Source organism: Rattus norvegicus, chromosome 7 (genome assembly GCF_021556685.1).
Source record: "Rattus norvegicus strain SHRSP/BbbUtx chromosome 7, alternate assembly SHRSP_T2T, whole genome shotgun sequence".
Classification (NCBI taxonomy): Eukaryota; Metazoa; Chordata; class Mammalia; order Rodentia; family Muridae; genus Rattus; species Rattus norvegicus.
Window position 1 is genome coordinate 132,801,054 of NC_141540.1, and position 21,447 is coordinate 132,822,500.

Genomic DNA, 21,447 nt, shown 5'->3' on the forward strand with positions numbered 1-21,447 from the left:
TAGTATATATAAATGAAGCTCTATAAAAGACTAACATCGAAAACTTCACAATAGACGGAAATTTCTTCCACATGATCAAAGCCCAAAGTTAGTCTTGCATGTTTTTCCACAGAGCAGCTGTTTCTTCTTAGAATGGCTTATTGTTGCTAATTTACAGAAGTGTCTGTCTTTGTCTGTGTGTCACAAAAGACACAGGAGAGAAGCCTTCTTGCATTTTCTTTCCTTTATTATGCAAACCACCGTTTTCTTCTCTTCAACAGCAGAGCCCTCATATAGAGACTTGAAGAGACTGTCATCCTGCTCCTTCGAGCTCCTCATTCTAAAGTTCATGTTGAACTTTTAATATCATTTTCTAATTTGATCTTGAAACAAAATTTCCTAAAGATGAATTTCTTTTCCTCCATGATATGCATTTTGAGAATTATATTATAAAAAACATTTTACCACTATTGTGTACCTCATTCTATTTTCTATTTCTATTTTCTCTCATTACTTCAGAACTTACCTGAGTGGTTTATTATAAAAATGAGATTATTTGTTTTAACTTCTAGTTTCTTACACACTCTGCATTACTATGTTTTGCAAATGTGGTTATGAAATTAACTCATCGTATTATAATCACTTAAAATTAATAACCTTGATAAAGCATTTTAATATAATTGTACACTTTTATATATTTTTTATATTATGATAAAACATCTCATTTTAGGCAGAGTTCCTGAGAAAATGCAAAACTATATTTTGCACGCGGCCTAACGAGAGCAATAATTACTTAGTATATTTTTTTTAAATCACATTGAGTCACATATGTGCTAGGAACAACATTAGAAAACATTTCATGAAACCTGAGGTGGCTTAGCCCCTTGAATTAAAATCTTTTGAATCCAGCTCAGCACAGACTGTTTAGTGACGTCAGTGGAGGCAATGTGACAACAGCAGCAGCAAAAGCCATTCATGGGCATTGTGTGGAGGGTATGACACAGCCTTCGGATGTCCCCAGGAGGATGCTGGGTAACTGGCATCACTACAAAGTTGATCATGAAGGTCAGCCAGCCTGTCACCGGTTCACCCAAGGTACGTGTCGAGGCCAGAAAAGCTAGAGGAATTTCAAGTGTCCAGAGCTTCTGTTCAGCTCAGTCCCTACTGTTGATTTAGCTTACTTGAATTGCTGTCTGTCCATCTGTCTGCTCACGTGGTCTTGCCCTTTTGGCTCTGCTGCTGGACTCAACTCTGGAGCCTCGCTCCACTCTGTGGCTCAACAGCAGCTGCCGCTGCAGCAACAGCAGCGATATCATTTCTCTAGGAACAGCTGGCTTGTTATTTCCACCTAGGCTCCTTCCGGTTCCTTCCGGCTTTCCTCTCCTGAGCCACACTGCCTGTTTCTCTGATCTTTGTTTTGCTCGTTAACCCTCTCATTTCTCAATACTTGGGAAATTTTGATAGTTGCTGATCTAGAACAATCTCGAAGGTAAGCCTCTGGTAAATTTTCTAGATTAGGTAAATTACTGGCTAGGCCCGTCGGGAATTATTTGATCACTTGATTAGATGGACTGAGGTGTGAAGATTTGCCCGATGTAAATGGCACTATTCCCTGGGCTGAGGTCCCAGATTAAATCTGAAGGAGAAAGGCAGTTGATCACCAGCGTCTTTCGCTCTGCTTCCTAACTGTGAATGCACTCGGGCCAGTCGCCCCAAGCTCCTACAGGTATAAGTCCCAGGGTGGAGCATTCCCTCAAGCTATGAATTGACATAAATTCCTCCTTATCTAAGTTACTTCTCTTTTGTTCACCATTGTTAAGTCTGGTGCCTGCAAAGACCCATATTCCCAGGACTGAAGTTACAGATAGTTACAGATAGACTACAGATAGTCCTCTGGAAGGCCAGCCAGTGCTCTTTTTTTTTTTTTTTTTTTTTTTTGGTTCTTTTTTTCAGAGCTGGGGACCACACCCAGGGCCTTGACGCTTCCTAGGCAAGCGCTCTACCACTGAGCTAAATCCCCAATCCCGCCAGCCAGTGCTCTTAAGCTATGAGACATCACTTCAGAGCTTCAGCTATCACAATAGCATGAAGAGTAACTATGCCAACATCTTAAAGGCCTTGCCCAAAAGAAAGCAAAACTGGCATCTGCAGATCCCTGGTAGTTTAGTGATGTTATAAAAAATTAAAACCGAGTGTATTTATAGCTGCTTATGGTAGCATGGGACTTGCTTTTAATCCCATAAATCGGATACTGCAGCCAGGTCTAGGATCACATACAGAAGTCAAGAGCTCCACAAAGAGCTTGTGTTAATAGTGTCCTTACAGACATTCTAGCCCCATGTTCCACTGCAGATTGGCCAACGCAAGGACACACAACTCAGTAAAAACAAAACAAAAAAATAAGAAATCTGAATTTTCTATTCTATTTTAATATACTTTTGTAAGAGGAGCTATTCTATCTTTAAAATTTTTATAATAAAGCTGCCAAAATTTATAAGAGATTGATCAGCTGTTGCTTCAAGTTTCACGAGAGTATTAGCTCGCCAGCCAGCTCATCAGATTTAGGCAATAGGAATACACTGCAATAGAACTAGTGATGTGAAATCATTTCAATTTTCTAATAGTCAATTCAATTATTTTGTTTATATTTCAAATGTTATCCCCTTTCCCAGTTTCCTGCCCATAAACACCCTATCCCCTCCTCCCCTCCCCCTGCTTCTATGAGTGTGTTCCCCTACCCATCTCCCTGCCCTGACATTCCCCTACACTGGGGCATGGAGCCTTGGCAGGACCAGGGCTTCTCCTCCCATTGATGCCCAACAAGGCCATCCTCTGCTACATATGCAACTGGAGCCATAGGTTAGTCCAAGTGTACTCTTTGGATGGTAGTTTAGTCTCTGGGTTCTCTGGTTGGTTGGTATTGTTGTTCTTCTTCTGGGGTTAAAAACCCCTTCAGCTCCTTCAGTCCTTTCTCTAACTCCTCCAAAGGGGACAATAGTTCTCAGTTCAATGGTTGTCTGCAAGCATCTGCCTCTGTGTCAGTTTCATTTTAAGTAGTATTTTAATTTGTTTTTTTTTTTTTTGAGAATTTCATGCACTCTATTTTGAACATATTCAGTCTCCTTCTCCAGATCCTCCATAGCCACACGCTCCACCCTCCCAAGCCTTCCCACTCAATTTGGCGTTTCCTATTGCCCCTCCTTCCATTGAGTTCAGCTTGTGTTGCCCAGCTAGTCTTGGGGCGGGGGCTTGCCTTTGCATGTGATCAACCTTCCAAGATTCTCATAATTAAAATCAAAGAAAAAAAAAAACTTACTGTCTCTCTTCAGCACCTATCATAGGTAAATGTCCCATTCTGTCAGTGGTAGGATTTCTTACCCATTTCCCCTTTTTATATGTTGGGATTTGTCCGGTTGGCGTTTGTGTGAGAGCTTTTGTATATTGTCACAGTCTCTGTGAGGTCATACATTCCTCTGCCATAGTGTTTGGAAAACACGGTTTCCTTACATTATGACTGCCTCTAACTTTAAAATTCTCTCCATTCTTTTTCTCAAAGAGCACTGAACCTTGGGAAGAGGGATGTAGTGTGTTTGCCCTGTTTAGAATTGAGCACTCACTCCTGAGTCTACTCCGCTTGTTGCCCAGGGAGGATTCTCTATGTTAGTTACCATCCAATACAGGAAGGAGTTTTTCTGGTGTGTGTTGAGAGCAAATATTAATTTTTAAAAAAGAAACAGGTGGAAGTAACCTAGAAAATACATCTTATATGGCTGGTATGGCTTATAAACTGACCAATAAGGCTTGAGGTAGATAGAACTGCTGTATGGCTTAACATTTATTTCAGGAAGTTTACACGGTTTGACCATATGCATCATTTAGAGAGGGTGATATCAGACAGTTGTCCCCTGGTGAAACAAACTCTACTCAATAGAAAGTGCATGTCAACAGCTATGATTGTACGATTGTGAAAAATTCCATCTGGTCTTGTATCATCATGGTGTGCCATATGCCCCCTTTTCCCATTTCTTTTCCCACTGACTCCTGTTTTGTGCATTTCCCTAGCCAGACTCCCTTAAAACTCTTTGAATCCATTGCTAACCTGGTTACTTTCTTCACAATGCGTTAAATGCAGGGGCAGGCAATGTCAGTATCTCTGTGACCCTTAAGTCTTGCTATCTCCACTTGAGATCTTCTCAGGGTATAGAAGGCACCTCTATTTCTCCTCATCTTTCTCTGTCCAAGCCCATCTCAGCATCACCTTTACTTCTCTGAGTAGATTTGTTTATGTCCACTGTCCCTCTACCTGTCTTCCTTACTGTCTCATATGAATGCATTATATTATTATTACTATTATTATTATGATGATTATTACTATTATCCATATAACCTAATCACTGTGTCTATAACCCCTTTGCCTATTATTTAGAGTAAATAATTTAAGGCAATAAAAAAGGTTTTTAATAAGTAATTATTCAATTCAGAGCTATCTCAAGCATGAAGGAAGGAAATTAATTGTTGAATGATTATCTCAAACAATTTATTTTATTTATATACTTATTTCTTATTATATTTAATGCACCGATATCTAGAGATAAGCACTGTCACTGTTTTAGAGTAGAAAATCTGGGGTTAGATGAGTGGAGGGATCTCAGACAACTGACTGATTCCTTCAGAGGACATGTTGGGCTTTTGGGGTGGCTGGTGACTGGGTCTCAGTTTGGAAGAAAGGCAGCCCAGGCAAGGCCAGAGAGCTCCAAGAGCATCTCTCTCTCTGTGTTTTCTAGTATTATAGACAAGAGTGTTATTTTTTCCTTAGACCCCATTGTCTGTTCCTGCTCATGCAGTTTCTAGTCCTCCCAGCCCCAGGCTCTCCCAGATGTCTTTCCCATTGCTGCTTAAGCAAAAGATGCTTGTATGTTTCTGCTACTGCTGATCTTGTTGGCGTTAACACAGCCTGTTCAGCTTTCCACCCTCGTTTTCATTGTGTGACGACTCCCTGTGTTGCATTTCCTCCTTTTACATCTTCACAGAAGTTTGGGTTTTCTGATTTGTCCTAAACATGCACAGATTCAGAATGTGCACGCTGGAGCTCCAACAGCCCACACCCCCTTCTATTAAAACAAGAGCCCACGGTTCAAGCACAGTTACTGGGCTGTCTTTGGGAAACCAGGAGCAGATGCTAGCCCACGCCTCTCCCAGTCTAAGAAGGGAGAGTGATGCATTACGATAGTAACTCGTGTTTTAAAACGCCTCATGCAGTGTTCAAATGATTTTACATTGTATATATCATTTTCACTGAATTTTGTTAGCAGACTTTCACAGAAGTGTTAAAACAGATTTTTTTGATTGCCTGGGTTTCCTTCCTTCCTTCCCTCCTTCCTTCCTTCCTTCCTTCCTTCCTTCCTTCCTTCCTTTCTTCCCTCTCTCTCTCCTTCCTCCCTTCCTCCCTTTTTTTCTTGTCCCCTGTCCCTCTGTAATCCAAAACTTTCCCCATGATCTTGTTAAAAGCCAGCTCTCGCCAACTCCATTAGACCCATTTAAGTGATAATTCAGAGAAAGAGGAGAGAAATAAAGAAATAAATGACATTCTACTCATGGTGGCCATCCATTATACATGAGAACATCACATGTGACTGCCACAATTACAGAGATAATTGGAATTCTAGAGCAATAAAAAAAAATTCCTGCAAAAGATACCAAAACAATGGTAAAGTTTACATACAGTATTCTTTCTGGGGGTATAGTAAACCCAAAAGGGATTTGTATTAATTGGGGTTTTACTGCTATGAACAGACACTGTGATCAAGGCAAGACTTATAAAGGACAAGATTGAATTGGGGCTGGCTTACAGGTTCAGAAGTTTAGTCGATTATCATCAAGGTGGGAGCAAGGCATTGTCCAGGCAGGAATGGTGCAGGAGGAGCTGAGAGTTCTACATCTGCATCTGAAGGCACACAGGAGAAGACTGGCTTCCAGGCAGTTAGGATGAGGCTCTTAAAGCCCATGTCCACAGTGACACATCTACACCAACAAGGCCACACCTCCTAATAGTGCCACACCCAGGGCCAGCCATATACAAACCATCCCGGACTTCTTTAAAGAAAGAAGAAACTATACTCATAAGTCAGCATCTTACTCAGCCATCTTCACAGAATTTCTTCATTGGACAGGAACAAAGACAAACCCACAACTAGACAATGTACAGAGAGCCTTGTACTGAGTGTTCACTCAGTCCTAAATGAGGTGTCTCTGTTAATTCCCCTTCCTCAGGGCTCAGGGGGGAACCCCGTGAAAGAGGAGGCACAAAGATTCTAAGAACCAGTGGAGATGAAGGACACCAAGGAAACAAGGCCTTGTAGACCCAACATGGCTGGTGTACATATGCACTCACAGAGACTGGGGGTAGCATTTGTAGGTACTGCACAGGTCTACATCAGGTGGAGTCCCAGTGCTCAGAAAGGGCATAGACCAAAGCTACCATCCCTAACCTAGAATCTATCTCTAGCTGAATCAACAACTCACAAAAAGAAAAAATAGTCTTCTCTAGTACAATTACACTGAATATATACACCCCCATGGCCAGCCGTAAGTAGGTGGCCAACACAGCATGAACTCAATATTACTTTTGGAAGATTTTTGTTTCATAACGCCTTCACTGGGTCTTCTCTTCTATTTTTACCTCACAGCTCTTTTGATCACTCACAGATTATGTTTTCCAATTTGTTTTTTATGGGATTTCTGTGTATGAGAGAGTGTGTATTATGTGTTTCTTGGGCTTTTCCATTGGCTCTTTTTAAATTTGTTTGTTTGCTTATTGTGCCCTATGCTGGTTTGGCTCTTTTTATTTTATTATGTATTTTTTTACATGCCTGTTTGTTTTGTAATGAGGAAAAGAAAGGATGAGGGGTTAGGTGGGCCGGGGAATTGAATAGGATCTGGGAGGAGCTGGGAGAGGGGAAACTGTAATCAGAATATATTGCATAAAAATCTATTTTTAATATTTCACTTATTTTTATTTGCATTGGTGTTTTGCCTGTGTGTATGCATGTTCGGGTGTTGGATCCCATGGAACTAGAGTTACAGGAGGCTATCTATGAGGTACCATGTGGTTGCTGGGAATTGAACCCATATCCTCTAGAACAGTTGGTGTTCTCAACGACTGTGCCACATCTCAAGCCTAAAAAATCTATTTTAAGTAGAAAAATAATAATACAGAACAAATCAACCTTATCCAGAGCAATGATCTCTACCTATCTAATACTGTGACCCTTCAATGCAGTTCCTCATGTGTTGGTGACCAACCATAAAATTACTTTTATTGGTACTTCATAACTGTAATTTTACTGCTATGAATCATAATGTAAATATCTTATTTGCATACGGTCTTAGGTGAGCCTGGTGAAAGGGTCATTCATCCCCCAAAGGGTAAGACCCATAGGTTGAGAACCACTGACTTAGAGTCTTTGCTGTTAACTCTCAAGAGCCTGAGCTAAAAGGAAAGACAAGACAATTTCACCTGGAAGCAAGAGTCTTCTTGGTTGCTGGGGATTCAGCTACTGCCTGAGTTCTTGGAGAGCCAGTGGCATGGGTACTCGCAAATTACACACACACACACACACACACACACACACACACACACACACACACACACACAAACCACTTTCATTCAGCAATGCCCAGCATCATTATTTTATGTACAGAATCACTAATTTCGATCAAGTTAGAACAGAGTTGGAATTTAGCAAGGTTTGCCTGTTACTGTACTCTGTGGGGAAGGCTGTTACCTCTTTAGACATAGCTGCCGTCCTTCTCAGTCTAGCATTTACAGCAATGTGAGGCTCTGGCTACAACTACCCTGTTAATGAGAGTAGCTCTCAAGAGAATTTTATAAATGAAAAACACAAAAGGAGGCAGAAGCAAGTAATTAGTAATCTAGGGAAGTTCACCTGACAGAATGCATATTTTCAAAGTAAGTAATGGGACTTTCTAGAAATGTATGAAGTGGGAACTCCCAATCTAGTGAATGATTGACTAGCCAGGACTCTTTCCACAGAATAACAGAAAAGTGACTCAAAACGTCTTTCACAAAAGAAAATGTATTTGTTCCTGTACAGAAAAATCAATCAATCAATTAATAAATAAAACAAACAAACCAAAGCCTTAAAGCAACATTTCAGTCACAGTTAGATGAAAAGCATCCCACATTAATACTCTGTCTCTCTTGAACAGGGTCCTGTTGATTTATAGGAAAAAAGGCTGACCACATCTCACTTCTTATCCCACAAACACATCCACCTCAACCAAACAGTCGATTCCACCCTTATCTCCAAAGCAATGTTCTGAGAAAGATTCTTATTGACCTGTCTTGATTAACCGCATGTTCCTAAACCAGTCACAATATCCAGAAGCCTGGGGGGACTTTGACAAGATTTATATTCTCACTCCCGATGTTTCATAAGGATGGATCAGATTCATGTGAACAAAATAGAATGGGGTTCCCAAAAGAAAAGAGGAATCATTTTACAGAATAAGAAAGCAAAGGTGGATAACCAAGAAGAGTCATACAGGCTACTGTACAGAAGGCTTGGTGTCAGACCAGAAATGTTCAGAGGGAGGACTTCCTGGGGCTCTCGGATGACAAGTTCTCTCCTTGTATGAGAGAGAACATTCTCTGAGATGAGCAGTCTCCTTTGTCACATAGCCTCATGTCATAACACTCACCAAGTGTATGCTCAAAAGTAGCTGGACCTCCTGCAACACAATACCTCTGAAACAGTGAGCCAAACTTAGCATTTCCTCCTCTTCATTTGACTTTTTAAGGCAGTTCTGCCACAGCTACACAAAGCTAACTAACTCTGTAGGCAATAATGTTCAGACATAAAGCTAGCTGCTTAACATAGGGAAAGATTTCAATGTGTGAAAACAAATTCTTATACATAAAAAGATAGCTCAGACATGGTCTAAATAGGAGTGGGAGAGCACCGGAGTCCCTTGTAACTGGTTTCATTTTTATTTCTCATATATATTTTTGTAAACCTACACATGCACGCACACACACACACACACACACACACACACACACACACACACACACACACACACAGCTAAAAGGTAAAAGATAGATTTTCTGCTGTACTTTTTGTTTTCTGTACAAATACCAGATAAAATTTACTCCTTCTGAAAGGAATATTAATTTAAAGCTAGCTAGACTTACAGTGTCAAAGGGTTATCATCTATGGATTTGCATCAAAGTGATGGAAAAATGTAGATTATTTAATTGCTTTAAAAGAAAGTAAACATAAACCCCATTATTCTACTTACTTGTGATCTGATTCTTTAATTATAATTATAGAACTTTTGTTTCAATATTTCCTGCTGTCTGCACTATATTTGACAATTTGTAAGTTTTCAGCTTTTCCGTCTGACTTGTCCTACTTAAAACCATTGCCTTTTACCATTAGCTAAAGGGTGTCTCTCTGCTAGTACGGAAGGCAGCTTCAGTAAAGACAAAGATAGAGTTTAGGGATACAGGATGACTGCATTTGCTTTCCTGGGAACATCTATTTCTACTTAAGAGGAAATAACAAAGTATATATACTCAGTAGAGATTAATCATCCATGACTGGAACTCAGAGCCAAGTCAAACTTCTCTGAGTAACAAGGAGCTGTTGAAAGGAAACATTAATGACCACACATTGATTACTGTTCTGGCTAGTTTTATGTCAACTTGATATAAGCTAGAGTCATCGCAATGGGGAGAGTGCCTCTGTATGACCCAGCTCTGGGGCATTTTCTTAATCAGTTATTGATGGGGAATGGCCCAACCCATTGTGGATGGTGCTATTTCTGGGATCACAGTTCTATACATGAGCCTGGCTGAGCAAGCCAGTAAGCAGTACGACTCCATGGCCTCTGCATCAGCTCCTGCCTCCACCTTCCTGCCCTGTTGAGTTCCTGTCCAAACTTCCTTTGGTGATGAACAGTGATATGCAAGTGTAAGCCAAATAAATAATTTCCTCCTCAACTTGCGGCTGGTCATGGAATTTAATCATAGCAATAAAAACCCTAAGACCATAACCGTGAATATTTTACTTTGTTAATCACTAAGGACTTAACATCTCCACACTCTGAGGCCTACTGGATCCTTCTTGTTTTTAAAATCCAAATGACAGGGGTTCAAGAGATGGCTTAGCTCTTAAGAGCACTTGTTCCTCTTGGAGAGGACCAGATTTGATTTCCAGTACCCATATGGTGGCTCACAACCATCCGTAATTTCAGTTCCGAAAGATTCAGCATCCTCTTCCAGCTTCTATGGGATGCGAGCACTACAGGCAGTGCATTTATATAATTCAGGCAAAGCATCCATATACATAAAATAAGAATAAATAAATCTTAAAATCTGAATGACAGTATTTTATGTTTTTCTATTCTACTTCAAGTACAAAAAATACTGTCTCGCACCTGTTTTTCTTGGCACATGTTTCTTGCTTAGCATTCAAGAGTGTGTCTTCCTCCACACACACTTCCTGCATGTCAGAGCACTGTTCACTCAAGCTGCTTCTGTGGACTTCTGAACATGACTTCTCAGGTAACTATTATTCCTTCAAGACACTGGAGCTTCCGCCATGCTCTTTCAGTAATTGCTTACAACCTTCTGTTTAACAAAATGTTACTCAAAGTCCTGAAAAAGAAGAAAAGTGTTTGCAATGGACTCAGAAAAAGGCAGAGATTGCTCAGCTTTGACTGGAAGTGGATGTGGGGGTCTCTAGGATTAAGCTGCAGATCTGCTGGTCTTATGGAGATGATTTCCCTCCATGACAATATTGTGTTTCCCAAGAACCTTCCTCCAGACAGTCCAGCTGTCTGCTCTCAGGTTTAATATACACACAGCACATAGTATTTTAACTTTTGGAGAACATATACTCTCTAGACTAGAACTGACTTTATATGTTCATTTATCAAGCTTCCCTTAAAAACCATCCATATTCCAAATACAAACTCACGAAATCGTCATGGAAAATGGCATACTTCCTTGTTTTAACAGCAGTGTACAGATAGTTCTTGTCTTGATACACATGTTGCACAAATCAAAACACATGTTTAAAACTCATAAATAGGATTTGAAAAACTGAAAATAAAGGACATAAACCTCTTTGTAGAAATAAAAGAATGGCATGTAGACCTTTATTTTTACAGTTATACCTCTGCTATTCTCTTTGTCTTTCAAACGTGTATATTTATTCTCGATAGATTCAGGGTATAAATGACTTCCTTATTACAGTCCCTCTAGAAACTATTTTCAAAATTGTCATGATTTATAAGTTTCTGAAAAGTGAACTATCAAAGTCTCCAAAGTTGGGGGCAGTGCAAATGACTTGAAATAGTTCCATATGTTGTAAACAAGAAAACATGTAATTCTTCCCTCTGAGGATTTGCAGATGACACAAGATGGTGCTGAGAGAGGGGATTATTAATTGTCAAGCGACAAGGAAATAACCTATATTTGGAACATACCTTATGAGATTAAAAACTGTCCATGGATAAATGCTAACTTTTATTAGGGTACACAATCATTTGTTCATTTTCGATACATATTTATGAGCGCTATCAAAAAGCTCAGCATTGTGGAGGATATAGACAGTAAACCATGGTCTCAGAAAGTAAGTGCTGTATAAATGTCATGTATTTATGCTCATGTGTGCATACAGGTCTACCAAGTAGTAATACATATACTAATGTCTACTAGAGGAGAAAGCAGAAAGCTACTACGAAGATCAGCGACCCATCATTCCCACCAGATGATGTAGGTTAGTCATGAAAGAAAATGATCCAGTTTGTAAAACAGTGGACATGTAAGTGACAGAAATGATTTAGACAGGGGATATCAGAACTGGGCTTGCAGGTCTGGAGCATCCCACGGAGATTCTGCCACATTATTTCACAATTATGAGGCTGGACAGGATGCTTTTGAACCAAGGAATTGATAGCATGATGGTCTGATCACAGTCGTGGTTGAAGAAGTCAACTTGGCAATGTAAAAAAGCCAAGGATAAGCGAGAAGAGAAAATAAAACATCCGAAAATAATTCTGACATTATCATGGCTGGCTTTTGAAATCCTCACATAATTATCGTGACTGCGTCTTCCATGAGACACAGTGGCTTGACCTTTAGGAGTCCATATTCAATGTTTATCCAGATTTTGCATTTTATTAAGTTAAAATTATCTCAGATGTTTCACTGTTTACCAGTTTCTTTTTGGCCTTTTATTGCGTTTCCAAAGTGTATTGCATTAATGCAATAAATGTTTAGAGGTGGGGAAAAAGGAAGCCCATTTGTTGCCTAATATGTGTGTATATTTGTTTTGTTTTGTTTTCAAAGGGGGATCTCACTGTTTAGCCCTGGCCATCCTAGAACTTGCTATGTAGAGCAAACTGACCTCAAGCTGGCCACTGAGATCTGTCTCTGCCTCCCAAGTACTGGGATTAAAGGCAACGGCACCATGCCTGGCCATCATATATATATATATATATATATATATATATATATATATATATATATATATATATATATATATATACCATATGGAGTGCAATGTCTATAAGATTGCCAGAGAACAGAGCCATCTGTGTGTGGCTTGTAGCAGAGGATATGAAGAATGCACAAATTGATCTTAGGGGCATTTGTTTTACTTCGTTTCTTTCTGAATCTTTTCTCATGTTGAATATTTCAAATAATCTAGGCTTAGAAGAGTTGAGAAATTCACATTAGAGTAAATTTGAAAGCTACCTGCAGAGAACTATTGTCAGTGATAATGTTGGGTCTGGAGTCATTTTTCAATTACAATGTATTTTGGATAAAGTGTAATCTCTGGTCACTCTAATAGAATTTCATTGTTCCTTGGCAATGAATCTCTCTTACTTAATTTCTCACTTATGTGCTCAAGCTTGAAATAGCACCAGACACATAATAATACCAAAGTCTGGAGAAACTCATGAGTTCTGGACCAAAGGTTTGATTATCAGAAAACAGGTTAGGAGGAACCTGAAAAGCAGACTCCAGGCACAGAGGTAACATGTGAGAGAGAAGAGATGACCAGTGAAGGAAATCTTCCCACAACTCGGGATTTGGAAAAGAATTAGTTTGTTAAGAGATCACCTCAGTCACCAGCATCTGGATATGCCAGACAATGTGCATGTTCAAAGGCCGAGACAAACTCCTCATGCACTGGGCACAGGTTTAAAAAGTCTGCAGTCCTCCATGGTTCTAGGTATAGAGACTGGTGGAGGGGAGGGCACATAAATCTCCCTAGGAAAGGGAAATTGGATAGTTATGGATGAGGGGTTGGAATGAGAGGATCAAGTGAAGAGAGGGAACAGAGCTAGACAGGGAGAAAGGAAGGAATATGGACAGAGACAGCTAAAATTAACGACCATTTTTGGGATAGTAAAACACACACACACACACACACACACACACACACACAGAGAGAGAGAGAGAGAGAGAGAGAGAGAGAGAGAGAGAGAGAGAGAGAGAGACTTCTGTCATAGTAGAAGCTTCCTAAAGTATATACATAGATGAGGGCACTCTAAGTAAAATCCTCAAATAATTTGAGGATCTGGAGGACATTTTTTGTCACTAAATGAAGTTTTCAGTCCATGGATTAGTTTACAGCTAATTGAGTTGTTGGACCATGGGTAACTCCAAACAACCCAGGCTGCTGTTGTCAGGACTAAAGGTTGCTCTCCATAATGTGTTGACAAGGCCCCCTTGCTGAGGACAACACCTATACAACTCATTGCATATGGAGAAATTGAGTTGAGGCCTACATAGAAACTTCACCCCTGTATGCTAGTATCTTTGGTACAGAAAGGTAAAAGCAAATACTACTGTTCTTTTGTTTTTTGTTTTTTGTTTGTTTGTTTTAACAATATAAAAGTAAAACAGAACAAAAGCCATAATGAAAATATGACTCCTAATGACATTCTGCTATACTTACAGATCAGTATCTTTCTCAGCCATCATCAGAGAAGCTTCCTCCTACAACACATAAGAACAAATGCAGAGACCACAGCTGAAAATCTACAGAGAATGGGAGTCCTTGGAACATTCACCCCTAAATTGGATGTGTCCATCAAACACTTCTCTGTGGGTTCCTATGTGCATGAATCCTGATGATTTAGAGGGCCTTGTCTTCCTGTGTACTCCATCCCCCTGGCTCTTACAATCACACTTTTTCTGTCTCCTCTTCCATGAGATTCCCTGAGCTGCGAGGGGAGGGATATGATGGAGATGCCCCATTGGACTCTCCATTTAATGTCAGACTGTAAGACTCTGTGTCTAATCCTATCTGTTGCCAGAGGAAGCGACTCTGATGACCGAGTAAGGCACTGAACTATGACTCCAGCAGAATATGCATAGGAGTCATTTTATAGATTCTTTTTTTTTTTTTAGACCAGCAGTATTTGGTTTTACCTTAGGTGTCTAGGCTATCAACTCTCTGCTTCTTGGTCATCCAATTATGGGTTCTGTCTGATGGAGTAGGTCTTAAGTCAAATCAGACACTGGTTGACTACTCCCGCAAATTCTCTGCCACCCCTCCCCTACAATATCTTGCAGGCAGGACAGATTTTAGGTAAAATGTGTTATGGCTGTTTACATTTCTCCTTTGGTAGCCTGCAGAGAATCTTCTCACATTAAACATACTAGAAATTAGGGGTAAAGGCTCCATATAGGCACCAGCTCAACTTGTTCATGTTCAATGAGTTGTGTGGGCATTGTCCTCAGTAATGAGACACCACTGGTCAGTGTGCTGAGACCAACCTATAGTCTTAGCAACTAGGTTGTCTGGGAATTTCCACGTACCTCCTCTGCCCCCCATAGTCAACAATTCAATGCAACCCAGTCCCAGTACTAAAAGTCACATTTGGGAAAAAGAGATGGCCAATTGGGACTTCATCTCCCCCACTATTAGGAGACCCCACTAGGCTCTCCTTCATATATTTTAGGAAGTTGGTCGGCTGCTGTTCACTCACAACTATAGCAAACTTCTTAGGCAAAGAAACTAGTGACAACCTGTTGTGGTTTGCCCTGGAGTTATCTGTATTTTGATGCTAATTCCACTGGCCCAAGGACAGCTGCCTAGTCATGTACTCACGATTCACCAGAACCTTCTCCCCATTTAATCTGTAAAATACAGGTGAGGGCAGGTACAGGATAGAAGGAGGCCTGTCACTGGGGAAGACAGAAGGATGGGCAGGAGAAAAGTGTGAAGGAAGAGGAGGAGACTGGAATGGAAAGAGGAGAGACAGGAGGGACAGAGAGAGTAGTCCCGGCAGAGAGAAAATGGAAGCTGACGTTAAGTTCCCACTCTGTGTATTCACAGGTTGTTATTAATGTTCTTAAGGGATGGATGTGTACCGGGCTTTGTATGTTTAGGTGGGCAATTATAGCTTATCAATTGGGTCAAAGGTTATTGTGTTGTGTGTTCTTTTATGTGATGGTTTGGTGGAGGAAAGTGTGCGGCGGCTGGAGACACTGGGCCACCACGGAAATGGGATGTATGTTTCTGGCATGGAAACCTGCCTTGGGAACTAGATAGGTAGAGAGATTGCTGCCAGGCTCAGAGAGAGAACTTCCTTCAGCAGTGTGATATGGGATGGAGCAAAGTGAGTGAGCGGCTTTGCTGACTGAGAATTAAGATATCTAGCAGACATCTTGGGGCACCACAGTGCTGGATCTAGAGCGGGTAAAAGACAGCCTTTTATTTTTTATATTTTTACAATAACAACAACATACACTTTCAAGAAAAACAAAAATCTTTGTTTCTTTCCAAAAATCTTTATAGTAATAACTTTTGGGGGTGTACATGTTTCACAGCAGGGTTGATTTGCTCTTTCTTCCACATGGGTCCTGGAGATTGAATTTAAGTCATCCGGCTTGATGGCAAGTGTCTTTTGCTAATCCAGTTTACTAATCCCTACCCCTTGTTTAAATTATATACTAAATGTGGTAGTGTGAGGCAATACATGTTAATGTTTTACTGTGAATAAATATGTATGTATGTATATGTTATTGTTTAAATCATACTTTTCTTTGGAAAACTAAAACCTTTCTTTGAAGTCTAAAATTTGCACCAATGTATCCATGAAATCTTTCAATTATTCATCTAGTAATGATATTATAAAATTTTAAGTGCATGGATATCATGCCTGCATGTACATGTGTACTATGCATATTACTGGTTCTCATGAAAACCAGAAGGTCATAGAAGGTCATAGATCCCTTGGAATTGGAGTTACAGATGTTTGTGAGATGCCAGGTTGGGTGTTAAGAAGCAAACCCAGGCCCTTTCTGGGAGCAGTTTGTGTGCTGTTGTTACTAAGACCACATTCTTCCCTGATATCAGAGGCTAGCTTCTTCAGCTTTCCAATATGGACTGGTTCCTCAGATGCTTTTGTGTGAAAATAGCCATTGTTTGATTACCCAGACTATATCATCTAGGCAAATTTGATGAATACCCTTTTGATACATCATTTTATCAGTTCTTTTCTAGAGAAGCCTGACTAGTATGGTGTAGAAAAATTAGAAAAATAATAATGGGCGTGCAAACACACACACACACACACACACACACACACACACACACCTCAGACAATGGAGTGAGGCTAAATTGAAAAGCACTGAGTGGGAAAAAGAAACAGGAAACTCAAGACAATTCGTTCATGAGAATTTAGGATGAAATGTGTTACACACTGTGAAAATAGACCCACTAAATGTAAATTATCTTAAATTAGGTCTTTTTAAAGTATTCGAATAGACTGCTAAGTCAGGAGAATTATACATAATTACTGTGCACTACATTCACAGACATTTTAAGAAAATGCTTCAAGATATTGTTAAGGAATGTCCCAGAGCAATGTACAGTGGAGATAATATGTGGAATAAAAAATTTGAAATGCTGAGTAATCACTTATTCTACTAAGGAATGCCATAAGGGGTTAACTTTCACTGCCCAAATTAGTTTTCCTAATCATACAGGGAGGAAAATTATAGTACACGGCAGAATCAAGACTGCAGAGGGGTTTACCAGGCCAACAGTTATAAGTTGTTGTGGCCAACACTATGTTTAGGTTACCATAGTTAGGGCAATGATTGTGTTCTACAGAGATGTGTGCAAACAGAAACTTCTCCAGGAAGTTCATGGTATTATTGTGAATGGAATAGAGATTTTAGTAGGCTTATATTTTTCAAAAGCTACTTTAATAAGGGTTCTTACAGGCTTCAACCTCCCTTTTAGCCCACCATCCACCAGAGGTAGGGAAGAAAGGTTAATAGGAAAGAGGGACTATGCCCCGTTTGGAGGTAGAGCAATTTCAATCTTCATTGTTGGCAGTCCAGTTAACTAGCCACACACCAAACACACATTAGCAGTGGCCCAATCTGGAAGAAACCCAGAGGTTCAGCAATTGGCACAAGTCTGCTGAAGTGGAAAAAAATAATAGCTGAAACAACAACACAAGTTCTTTGGCGTGTTTCTTCCTATGAAGTCGCGACAAGCAAAGGGTCAGTGAAGAAAGCAAGGAGGACCAATGCCAGTGTCATCCACTGTCTGTTGGGTTATACTTATACTCTTTCCAAACATCGTGAGTTCTCTCAGGAATCTGTTCCAGCAAAACATCGCGTGCCCTTTCACCAGACAGTTTCCAGGAAAACACCACATAGCTCTTCTCAGCAAAACACCCTCCCTCGTGTCTACTTCAGCAAAAACGCCCTCACATAAGACAGCTTCCAGAAAAGTATCACATGATACAACTGAGTCTCCAAAGAATTCAGAAACTCCCACTTCAGCTATTAAATATGTGGGGAGCACTAGAGGACTTAGGGATGCTTAGGGTATAGAAAAGCCTGAGTGAAAGAGCCACCACCACCACCACCACCACCACATCTGTATACAAATAGATCAGCAATGGAACGTAGATGAGAAATTAATTAGTTCTTCGTTGCCCTCGAAGACAAATCTGGAATCGATAAGTAAAAATATAAATGGGTCCTTTTACGTGTAATAAGTTTTGATTTAGGAAGACTGTGGTGAGGAAATCTCATTGGAAATATATTGGAAAATTCTTTCTCCTCTCCCTTTATTAAAAATAGATATGATATAATATACTCTGATTACAGTTTTCCTTCCCTCTACTACTTTGTTTCTCCCACGTCCCCTCTCAACTGAATCTACTATTTTCTGTTTCTCCTTAGAAAACAACAAGTTTTTAAGAGATAACAACAAAATACAACAAAGTAAAATATAATAAGACAAAGACCGTCACACAAAAGTTGGACAAGGTAAACCAATGGAAGAAAAGAACCAGCAAGAAAAGGCACACGAGGAGTTCATTCACACTCAGGAGTTCCATAAAAACACTAAACTGAAAGCTATAATATAAATATTTAGAGCACCTGGTGCAGACTTTGTTGGCCCTGTGCTTGCTGATTCTGCCTCTGTGTGTTCATATGAATTCATTTAAGTTCAGTCCCAGTGAGCTCATAAATCAATTGATTTAGAGGGCCTGGTTCTCCTGATGTTCTTACATTTTTTGCCTCCTCCATGAATCAATCTCTCTCTCTCTCTCTCTCTCTCTCTCTCTCTCTCTCTCTCTCTCTCTCTCTCTCTCTGTGTGTGTGTGTGTGTGTGTGTGGTGTGTAATGTCTGACTGTAGGATGGGGGTATCTGTATTTTTCCCCATCTGCTACAGTTAAAAGCTTCTCTGATGATAACCTCGGTAAAGCACTGATCTAGCATTACAGCGGAATATCACTAGGAGTCCTTTTATTGTTACATTTTTATTGTTTTGTAGATCAGTAGAGTTTGGTTTTACCCTTAGTGTCTTAGAGTTTTACTGCTATGAAGAGACACCAGGACCAGGGTAACTTTTATAAAGGACAACATTTAATTAGGGCTGGCCTACAGGTTCAGTCCATTGTCATCAAGACAGGAACATGGCAGCATCCAAGAAGGCATGGTGCAGGAGGAGCTGAGAATTCTACATCTTCATCTGAAGTCTGCTAAGAGAAGACTGGCTCCCAGATGGTTAGGTGGAGGGTCTTAAAGCCCACACCTACAGTGACGCACTTCTTCCAACAACGCCATACCTCCAAATAGTGCCACTCCCTAGAATGAGGATATTCAGACAACCACACCTAGGTCTATGAGCTATCTAGCCTCTGGTTCTTGATTACCAAAGCAGTGTTGGTTTCAGGTTCTGTTCCATGGAGTGGGCCTTAAGTCAAATAGACATCGGTTAGTTACTCCTACCAAGTTTGTACCACTATGTCCCTGATGTATTTTATAAGCAAGACAGATCATAGACCAAAGGTTTTGTGGCTGGACTTGTATTTATGTTTCTCTTTTGGTAGCTGGCAGATTACTTTTTTTTTTCCATAACAAAAATGGAGGGGTGAAGGTTCTACGTAGACACCAGCTAGACTCCTCCATGTTCAATGAATTGTCAGTGTTATGCTCTTCAGCAACAAGGCCTGCTGTGTTTTTGAATAGAGTAACCCGTTGTCTTAGAAATGTTGGTTGATCTCTTGGGCATATACCCAAAAGACGCCCCAACATATAAAAAAGACACGTGCTCCACTATGTTCATAGCAGTCTTATTTATAATAGCCAGAAGCTGGAAAGAACCCAGATGCCCTTCAACAGAGGAATGGATACAGAAAATGTGGTACATCTACACAATGGAATATTACTCAGCTATCAAAAACAATGACTTTATGAAATTCGTAGGCAAATGGTTGGAACTGGAAAATATCATCCTGAGTGAGGTAACCCAATCACAGAAAAACACACATGGTATGCACTCATTGATAAGTGGCTATTAGCCCAAATGCTTGAATTACCCCAGATGCCTAGAACAAATGAAACTCAAGACAGATGATCAAAATGTGAATGCTTCACTCCTTCTTTAAAAGGGGAATAAGAATACCCTTGGCAGGGAATAGAGAGGCAAAGATTAAAACAGACACAGAAGGAACACCCATTCAGAGCCTGCCCCACATGTGGCCCATACATATACAGCCATCCAATTAGACAAGATGGATGAAGCAAAGAAGTACAGGCCGACAGGAGCTGGATGTAGATCGCTCCTGAGAGACACAGCCAGAATACAGCAAATAGATAGGCGAATGCCAGCAGCAAACCACTGAACTGAGAACGGGACCCCCGTTGAAGGAATCAGAGAAAGAACTGGAAGAGCTTGAAGGGGCTCAAGACCCCATATGTACAACAATGTCAAGCAACCAGAGCTTCCAGGGACTAAGCCACTACCTAAAGACTATACATGGACTGACCCTGGACTCTGACCCCATAGGTAGCAATGAATATCCTAGTAAGAGCACCAGTGGAAGGGGAAGCCCTGGGTCCTGCTAAGACTGAACCCCCAGTGAATGTGATTGTTGGGGGGAGGGTGGCAATGGGGGGAGGGTGGGGAGGGGAACACCGATAAAGAAGGGGAGTGGGAGGGATTAGGGGGATGTTTGCCTGGAAACCGGGAAAGGGAATAACACTCGAAATGTAAATAAGAAATACTCAAGTTAATAAAAAAAAAAAAAAGAAAAGAAAAAAAGAAAAAAAATGTTGGTTGGGGATTTCTGTTGTAACTCTTGGATCTATTAAAAAATTTCAAAGGGAAATTGTGGTCAAGTTTTCAAAGGCTTACATAGCAACGTTTCTGAGAAAATGTAAGCCCTAGGCAAGTTGTGATTTTAGGGACTTCCTACATGCATTTAGTTTAGTCGTTCGGCTGATAGTTCTCTCAGTATTTTGATTTATAGTTGTCTAGGATAATCTCGTTCACTTTTAATTAAAACTATGCCTATGGAAAATGTTCATAAAGGGGCTAAAAAAACTCCAAATACTTTAGTAAAAGCTGAAGTTTTGGGTTTGGTAATTTTCAGTTTGGCCTGACCAAGAAAATTTAAATGGAAATTGTGCAAAGGTAAGTCATTTCCAAAGTAATTGTCTCTTCAACCAATCTGCTTTAGTTATACATGTGCTAAATAATTTGATCTATGCTCAGAAAAAATATCCTGCCCTTAAAAAAATTGGTACTTTTTTAAAAACCTACTTATACACTTTTCCTATGTTTAGAGATTCACATTGAGTCAAGATGGAACCCTCACTTTGTACACAGACACGGTGTGCAGGAGCAATGTGAAGCCCCCATCTGTCTGACGTCACAGTCGTTCTCCTTTGCCTTCAGTTAAATATGGGCAAAAGCTAAATTACAGTGGTCTTCTGGGCCATGGTGAAATGGTTACAGTTTTCCTTTGGTGATCTGGAATTTAATTATGAAACTTTTGATCTCTGACTCCAAGGTTTATTTACATTGTAAAAAAGAAATCCCTCTGTCACTGATGTCTGGTAGAATAGCATAGGCTCTGGCTTAGGCAGGGAGCCTGGGCATCTG

General features: G+C 40.2%; 1 long non-coding RNA gene across 1 annotated transcript; it reads left to right on the plus strand.

Annotated features, from left to right (window-relative positions):
* Positions 1-961: 961 nt before the first annotated feature.
* On the plus strand, positions 962-18,441 carry LOC120093711 (uncharacterized). The gene is made up of 2 exons (XR_015625889.1): positions 962-1,074; positions 18,233-18,441. It is a non-coding gene; the product is annotated as an uncharacterized LOC120093711 (long non-coding RNA).
* Positions 18,442-21,447: the final 3,006 nt, after the last annotated feature.